Consider the following 7,954-nt stretch of genomic DNA (forward strand, 5'->3'; position numbering starts at 1 on the left):
TCTCTTGAGCCCTCACATGCCCTTCTTAGCAGAAAGTCTCATGTCCCTTTCTTTCTCTCTCTCTCTCTTTTTTTTTTACATTTATTTATTTATTTATTTGCGAAAGAGAGAGCAAGGGGAGGGACAGAAGGGGAGGGAGAGAGAAACCCAAGCCTACTCCCCACTGAGCAGGAAACCCTCTGCGGGGCTGATCTCAGGATGCCGGGATCAGACCTGAGCTGAAACCAACAGCCCCACGTTTGTTTGTTTGTTTGTTTTTTTAAAGATTTTATTTATTTTATTTTTTTGATAGACAGAGATCACAAGTAGGCAGAGAGGCAGGCAGAGAGAGAGAGGAGGAAGCAGGCTCCCCGTGGAGCAGAGAGCCCGATGTGGGGCTCGATCCCAGGACCCCGGGATCATGACCTGAGCCGAAGGCAGAGGCTTTACCCCACTGAGCCACCCAGGCGCCCCAGCAGCCCCACGTTTAACCAACTGCACCACCCAGGCGACCCTTGTTGTCCCTTTTTGGAGACACCCCTTATTCCACACTTCCAAGAGTGTCTGGGGTTTACTTAGTCCAAAGGGAGCGAGTCTTGCTTCAGGGCCAGAGGGTCTGGGTGGGTGGTCGGGGTTGGGGGGGCGGTTTGGGGTGGGGTGGGCATCCATCCACTAGGCTGCCGTTCCTGCCACTGACACAGCGTGTCGCTGTTGAGCAGCTAGGCTGCCCAACCTTTTGTCTTCCTGTGCGGTCCTCAAAATCGGGCGCCTGTTGCTCTTGTCGCCACCACACGGTGTCGCTGTTGAACGGCTACCCTGCGAGGCCTGTTTCCCTGCCCCATGCTTGGGTTCCGCGATGTGGCTCCCTTTTTCCAAGCTCTCCTGCCCAGCGGTTGAGCCCAAAGCAGAACACTGGGCCAGGGGACAGAGACCATTAGAGGTTTTAGCCAGTCACATCCTCAGCTGCAATTAGTTCTTCCCCTTGAGTCTCTAGGCTGGCATGGAAGCCACACAACCAGCCCAGACTGCCCTTGGACCCTTGGTGAGTTTCCTTGGGGGCTTTGGGCTATTTCCCATAGTGGCACACCAGCTGTGGCCATCTCAGACCATTAGCCGGGTCCTCCTAGCATTGACTGAGCAGTCCTGGAAGGCTCTTTCACTGTTGACATTTGGTCAGAGACCAGAATGATGAGGAATTTGAAGCAGGCAGTGGGGTTTGGGGTGACATGACCAGATTTGGTTTTAAACATGTTTTGTTGTGACTCCTGAAGGCATTGGAGGGGTAAGAGTGGAAGGGGATGGGCACAAATTAGGAGTCTGCTGTCATTCAGACTTCATCCAGCGTGCTTAGTAAAAATGGAGGAGCATTTGTAGTGAGGAGAAGCAGACTAAAGACATTTAAAAATTTGTGTTTTTATGGAAAAATGTGTATGCACTGCTGACATCATCGATTCTCTGTTAAATGGAAGTAGGGATTCTGGGGCATCCATCAGGCCCAGCACAACAATGATTTCATTATATCTTCACGGCACTCTCCGTCCTCCAAGGTGGGGGTCACTCACACCTTTTAGATGGAATCACCCTCCCTAGACCACAGAGCGGGCCAGTAGCAGAGCTGGGATTCCCACCGTCAGAGATGCCCTCCAAGCCCTGTGGAGTCTTTCCACTCCTCCTAGATGTCAACATCTTGCCTGTTGGTGGCTTGGCCTATTTAAGGCAGGACTGCTGGGTTCAGTTGCATAGGTTGTGTGCTATAAAAAGGCATCAGGCAGAGAGAACAAAATCTTTTCTCTAATTTGTTCTACCAGGAGTGCACATTTTTGTGTTTGCACAAAGCACAAAGTAGGCAAAAGTAGTAGTAGGCAAAGTAGGGACAGAAAAGCAGCGTGTGAGGCTGGAAGGAAGAGCATGGGTGGAAACACAGCATGGGATGAAGCTGGGAAGCCTTTAGACTACTAAGGACTCTGAATTTTCCTCCAAAAAAATAAGGGAAGCCATTGGAGAGTTTCAAGGAGGAAAACAACAAGATCCAAGTCACAATTCTGAAAGATCCATCTGGTGGGGGAGGGGAGCCTTGCTGTTAAGTGTGGGACCCAGCCTTGCCTTTCCCCACCCTCACTTCCTTCTCTACCATCCTTTTTGGGGTAGTTGGCCCCTCCCACAATGACCTGCTACTTTCCAAACCCTCAGGAAGTCCCTGCCCTACTCTCCACAGGAAAGAAAAATGTCATTATTTCTTGGACCTAAAGACTAGAGAATGGAAGACACTGTGCCCCATAGACAGCTTTCTGATGGAAGAAATGAGCAGTTGTTTGAGGTATGATTTGGGAGGAATCCCCCACCACGCTCCAAATGACCTGTCACACTTCCGACAAAACCAGTCTGAGTGACTTCATCTTCCAGGCTAAGCCTCGTCAGCTCCAAATGATTGCTAAAGTGTATGGGTTTTCTTTGGGGGGCGTGTAGAAAAGCGCTCTAAAATTAGCTGGTGGTGATGGTGGCACGACTCTCTGCAAACCAATGAACCGTGCACTTGAGCGGTGAACGTGATGGTATGTTGAAGAATATGTCCATAAAAATTTTGTTTAAATTGCCATTCCAGTCTGCCTAAAAGCTTGCCATTCAAGCAGCTTCCTTTCTGGATTAGTCATGGCCTCTGGGGGTTCCTCTTGGAAAGGCTAACTTGTTAAATATGTAGGAGGTGTCCCCTCCTGGGGGAGAGAACAGGAGGCAGGTCCCAGGGAGACTAAGCACTACATTCTCCATTTTGCCTCATCCCATTGTGCCAATGTCTTCATACTCATTACTTCATTTAATCTTCAAGGCCACTTCCAAAGGTAGACAGTTGTGGGGAGGGGCCCACCCAAAGTCACTGAGCTCAGAGCCTGATTTCAAAGGCCAAACCAGCCCCTTGTGGGCTGCACAGCTTTCCAAGTATTACTTAACCTCTCTGATTTTTCTCTGAAAAGTACAGATAAAACCTTGCCCTCCTCTTTGGTATGAGGTTTTGGAGAGGAATTAGTGGTACAATGGTGGTTAAGAGCATGAGCCGTGGTCCCAGACACAATGGTTTCAGATCTCACCCCTGCAATTTACTAGCTGTGTGACCCTGGACAATTAGCTGGCCTTCCACTTTCCTACCTGCAAAGGGAGGTCACAGCAGTCCCTACCTCACCGAGTGGTAACGAGAATCAAACATATGTGAAACCTGGGGTACAGGACCTGATAAGTAGAAATCAAAGTAAGTTCTTCCTATTAATATACCCAGCACTTCCCACTGTACTGTAAGGACTGTGTCCGGCTTTCCAGTTATATTCCCAATGCCTGCCGAATAGTTGGTGCTCAATAAATAACTCTTTAAAAAAAAAATTTTTTTTATATATATTAAAAAAAAATTTTTAAGTTATTTATTTATTTGAGAGAGTGCTTGCAGGGCAAGGGGAGGGGCAGAGAGAGAGAATCCCGCCCCCCAAGACTCCCTGCTGAGAGCAGAGCCTGATGTGGGAGTCAATCTCACAACCCTGAGATCACGCCCTGAGCTGAAATCAAGAGTCAGATGCTATGGACTCTGAAAAACAATCTGAGGGTTTTGAAGGGGCGGGGGGTGGGAGGTTGGGGGACCCTGGTCGTGGGTATTATGGAGGGCACGTATTGCATGGAGCACTGGGTGTGGTGCATAAACAATGAATTCTGGTACACTGAAAAGAAATTAGATTAAAAAAAGAAAACAAACAAACAAACAACAACAACAACAAAAAAAACAAGAGTCAGGTGCTTAACCTACTGAGGCACCCAGGCACTCCTTTAATTTTTTTAAGTAGACTCCACTCCCAGCATGGACCCCAATGTGGGGCCTGAACTCATGAGTCTGAGATCAAGACCTGAGCTGATAGGCTCAGCCGACTGAGCTACTCTGAGAGAGGCAGGCAGAGAGAGGAGGGAAGCAGGCTCCCTGCTGAGCAGAGAGCCCAGATGTGGGACTCAATCCCAGGACCCTGAGATCATGACCTGAGCCAAAGGCGTCCTTAACCCACTGAGCCACACAGGCGCCCCTAAATACCGATTTTTTTTAATGATCTAGGATTTGAATCCACATCTGTGTGACTCAAAGCCACCCTGTCACGGTTTTCAAAGTGTGATCTGGGCCTGCCTGCTTCCACAGGCCCAATCCCAAGAAGCCAACCACCAGCTGGCCAGAAATCTGGGCTCAATGAGGAACTCATGGTGTGGCCAGTCCTTCCCCCTCTCCCAGTCTCGGTCTCCCCGTCTGTAAAAGCAAGGGCCCTCTGGAATTCCCAGAAAGGAATCCAATAAAGGGAGTTCTGGCAAAGGGTAAAGAATCTTTCCTCGCTGAGAAGTTTTAATTTTCACAGAATGGGTCCCCCAAAAGCGATCAAGATCCAGCGAGATGAGGCTAAGGCTGGGATTTTAGATGCTGTCAATTGCAGAGGCCAAGAAAGGGTTGAGGGAGAGATGGGGGAGCGTCCTCAGTTTCCTCAGTGTTCCCCTGGGGTGAGCGACTGTGAATCCAGCCACACGAGTAGGTGACACAGTTTTCAAACCACACTGGATCATCGCTGACAGTACTGTGTTCTTCCGTAAATCTGAGCGCTCAGATCTGCCGGTGAAGGGGCTGGGGGAGGGGGCTGCCAGAAATGTCACTCTCTCAGCTCCAGACTAGCCCACAGAGATCCAGAGAGGCGGGTCTGGAAACAGCGATCTCTCTCAGTGAGAGCCGGTGCTCTCAGGTGTGAAAATAGTGAGGAACAGAGTTCTAGAGTCGCTGAGCCTGGAGGGAAATCTGAGTTCGTTTTAGCCCCTTGTTCTCCAAACACTGTCCAAGATTGGCACTATCTGGGAGCTTGTCAGAAATGCAGAATCTCGAGGGTGCCTCAGTCCATAGAGCATGGGAAACTGATCTGGGGGTCGTGATTTCAAGCCCCACCTGGCATGTAGAGATTACTTTAAAAAAATAAAAAATAGGGTGCCTGGGTGGCTCAGTGGGTTAAGCCCCTGCCTTTGTCTCAGGTCATGATCTTAGGGTCCTGGGATCAAGCCCCACATCAGGCTCTCTGCTCAGTGGGGAGCCTGCTTCCTCCTCTCTCTCTGCCTGCCTCTCTGCCTACTTGTGACCTCTCTCTGTCAAATAAATAAATAAAATCTTCTAAAAAATAAATAAAAAATAAATAAAAAATAAAAATAAAAAATAAGGGGCACCTGGGTGGCTCAGTCATTAAGCATCTGCCTTTGGCTCAAGTCATTCCTGGAATCAAGCCCCACATGGGGCTCCCTACTCCTACTACTCCCTACTCCCTACTCCCTACTCCATGGGAGCCTGCTTCTCCCTGTTCCACTCCCTCTGCTGTATTCCCTCTCTTGCTGTGTCTCTCTCTGTTAAATAAATAAATAAAATCTTTAAAAAATAATAAAAAATAAAAGCAAAGAAAAAGAAATGCAGAGTCTCGGGCCCCAGAGGAACCCGATGAATCAGAATTGCTTTTGACAGGACCCCTAGTATATCTATACCACAACTTTTTATCATTCACCTGTTGATGGATAATTAGATTGTTTCCATGTCTTTGCTACTGGAATAATGCTGCAAGAAACACGGAGTTCTCTTTGGGATCCCATTTTCATCTTCTTTGACTATATGCCCAGAAGTGGGATTGCCGGATCATAGGGTAGCTCTATTTTTAATTTTTCGAGGATCCTCTGTACTGTCTTCCACAGTTAGAAAAGGTTAGTCATGCCAGTTTATGTTCCAACCAACAGTGCACAAGGGTTCCCTTATCTCCATATCCAAATGTTACACATGCACACACACAGTAAGAGAGAAGGAGGGCCTGCCATTGGCAACAATATGGACAGAACTTGAGGGCGTCACACAAGGTGAAGTAAGTCAGACAGAGAAAGACAAATACTATGTGATACCACTTATTTGTGGAATCTAAAAAAAGCCAAGCTCATAAAAACAGGGAGCAGAATGATTGTTACCAGAGGCTGGGGTGCGGGAATGGGGGAGATGTCATTTAAGGAGACAAACTTGGAACAAGTAGATAAGTCTTAGAGACCCAAAGCACAGCAATGAGATTAAAGATAGCGGTTCTGTACCATGAACTTCAAAGTTGCTGCGAGACTGATCTTAATTGTTCCCATCACACACAAAAAATGATAATTAGGGACGCCTGGGTGGCTCAGTTGGTTGGGCAGCTGCCTTCAGCTCGGGTCGTGATCCCGGGGTCCTGGGATCGAGTCCCCCATCGGGCTCCTTGCTTGCCGGGGAGCCTGCTTCTCCCTCTGCCTCTGCCTGCCATTCTGTCCACCTGTGCTTGCTCTCTCTCCCTCTCTCTCTGACAAATAAATTAAAAAAATCTTAAAAAAAATGATAATTAAACGACCGGATAGAAGGCCACCTAATTCTAGAACGCTGATCATATTGCAAACTTTAAACGTATCAGATCAACACACTGTACACCTTAGATTTATATCCCTGATTATATCCCCCAAATAAGTTTACAAATAAGTAAACAAGATTCCCGAGTGATCTGAGAAATGCTGTCTTAGCCTAATGCCTTTGTCTGTATTGGCAGGCAAGGAAAGCAAGGATCAGAGAGGCGTGATTTGTCTCATGTCACACAGCCTGTCAGGAGCAAAACCTAGACAAGGACCCGGGCTTCCTGGCTGCTAATCCTTCCTACTTTATGGCTTTGTGTTTTCGCCCACGCTGCTTCTTTCTCCTGGACTGCCTTCTGCTCTCCCTTCTGCAAAACTTCGACGTGACCTTCAGGACGCCGCAGGATGCTACCTCTCTACAAAGCCTTCCTCGGTGGCCCCCAGAAACTCCCCTGATGGCACAGCATGGCTTGCTGTGTATTTCTAGTACTGTCTTTCGTAGTCTACTATCCCGCAAAAGACCTGTGCAGACGTGGGCAAAGAATTCAAAGCTTTCCACAAGACGAAGGCGTTTGCTGCAAACGAAAAGTTTGTTGTGCTAATTGTGTCCACCAGGGTCCAGGCAGGAAAAAGGAGTCCCACTCAGATGGTTCTTGGGATTTGAGTTAAGGGGCTATTTATAGAGGTGGGGGACAGGCTTAAGGACACTGGCAGAAGATGCTGAGGGACCCAGGAACTATCATCCCTAGCTTCTGGCTTAAAGCAGTCAAGAAAGGAGTCTGGTGTCCAAGCCCAGGGCGGGCTGGAGCCATGGGTGAGGGGTTTGGGGGAGTGACATGGCTACTGTCAGACTGAGATCCAGAGCAAGAAGGAAGCTGAGAATTGCTTTCTTCCCTCTTTCTTCCAGACCTCTGACTTCCCGTCCTATTACCCTTGAGCTGAGTCCAACTATAGATGAGGAAACTGAGTCACAGAGCGCCCAAGATCACACAGGGGGCAAGTCAGGATTCAACGCAAGCCAGGTCCTGGAGTCCATGCCCTTAACCTCACACTGTTTCCTGCTTTATGTTTATTCCCTCCCTCAGCAGTGGTCTCCTATATGCCGCTCGTATTCCAGGCACTGCGGTTTCTACATTCGGGATTTTCCAAATTCTTTCTGCCAACATTTTTGTAATCAGAACACAACGGAGACTGTTCTTATTCAAAGGGAGAGCACTGCTGTAGGACTGGATGGAGGCAGGAGCGCCGGGGCAGCTATCATTCGAAACGGATGGACAGCCTGGGAGGAGAAAGACCCAGGGGTTCCAAGCAGAATGCTGCCCCCAGGAGCCTCTGCTGGGTCCCGGGTCACCAGCAGGGACCTTGAGTTAGGAAAGGGTACCCGTGGGGGTGGAGGCCTTGCCTGGGGCCATGAGGCACGCTGGCTGGCTGGGCAGGTGTAAGGTCCGAAGTTCACTGCTTGGGAATTCCCACCCCTGCCAACAGCCACCAGTCTGGGACATCCTCAGACTGCTGCACTGGGGGTGACACCCGTGTCCCCAGGCGGTCCCCACTCTCCAGACTGTCCTCCCCTAATCTGCAC

Source organism: Lutra lutra, chromosome 9, assembly GCF_902655055.1.
Source record: "Lutra lutra chromosome 9, mLutLut1.2, whole genome shotgun sequence".
In the NCBI taxonomy this organism is placed as follows: Eukaryota; Metazoa; Chordata; class Mammalia; order Carnivora; family Mustelidae; genus Lutra; species Lutra lutra.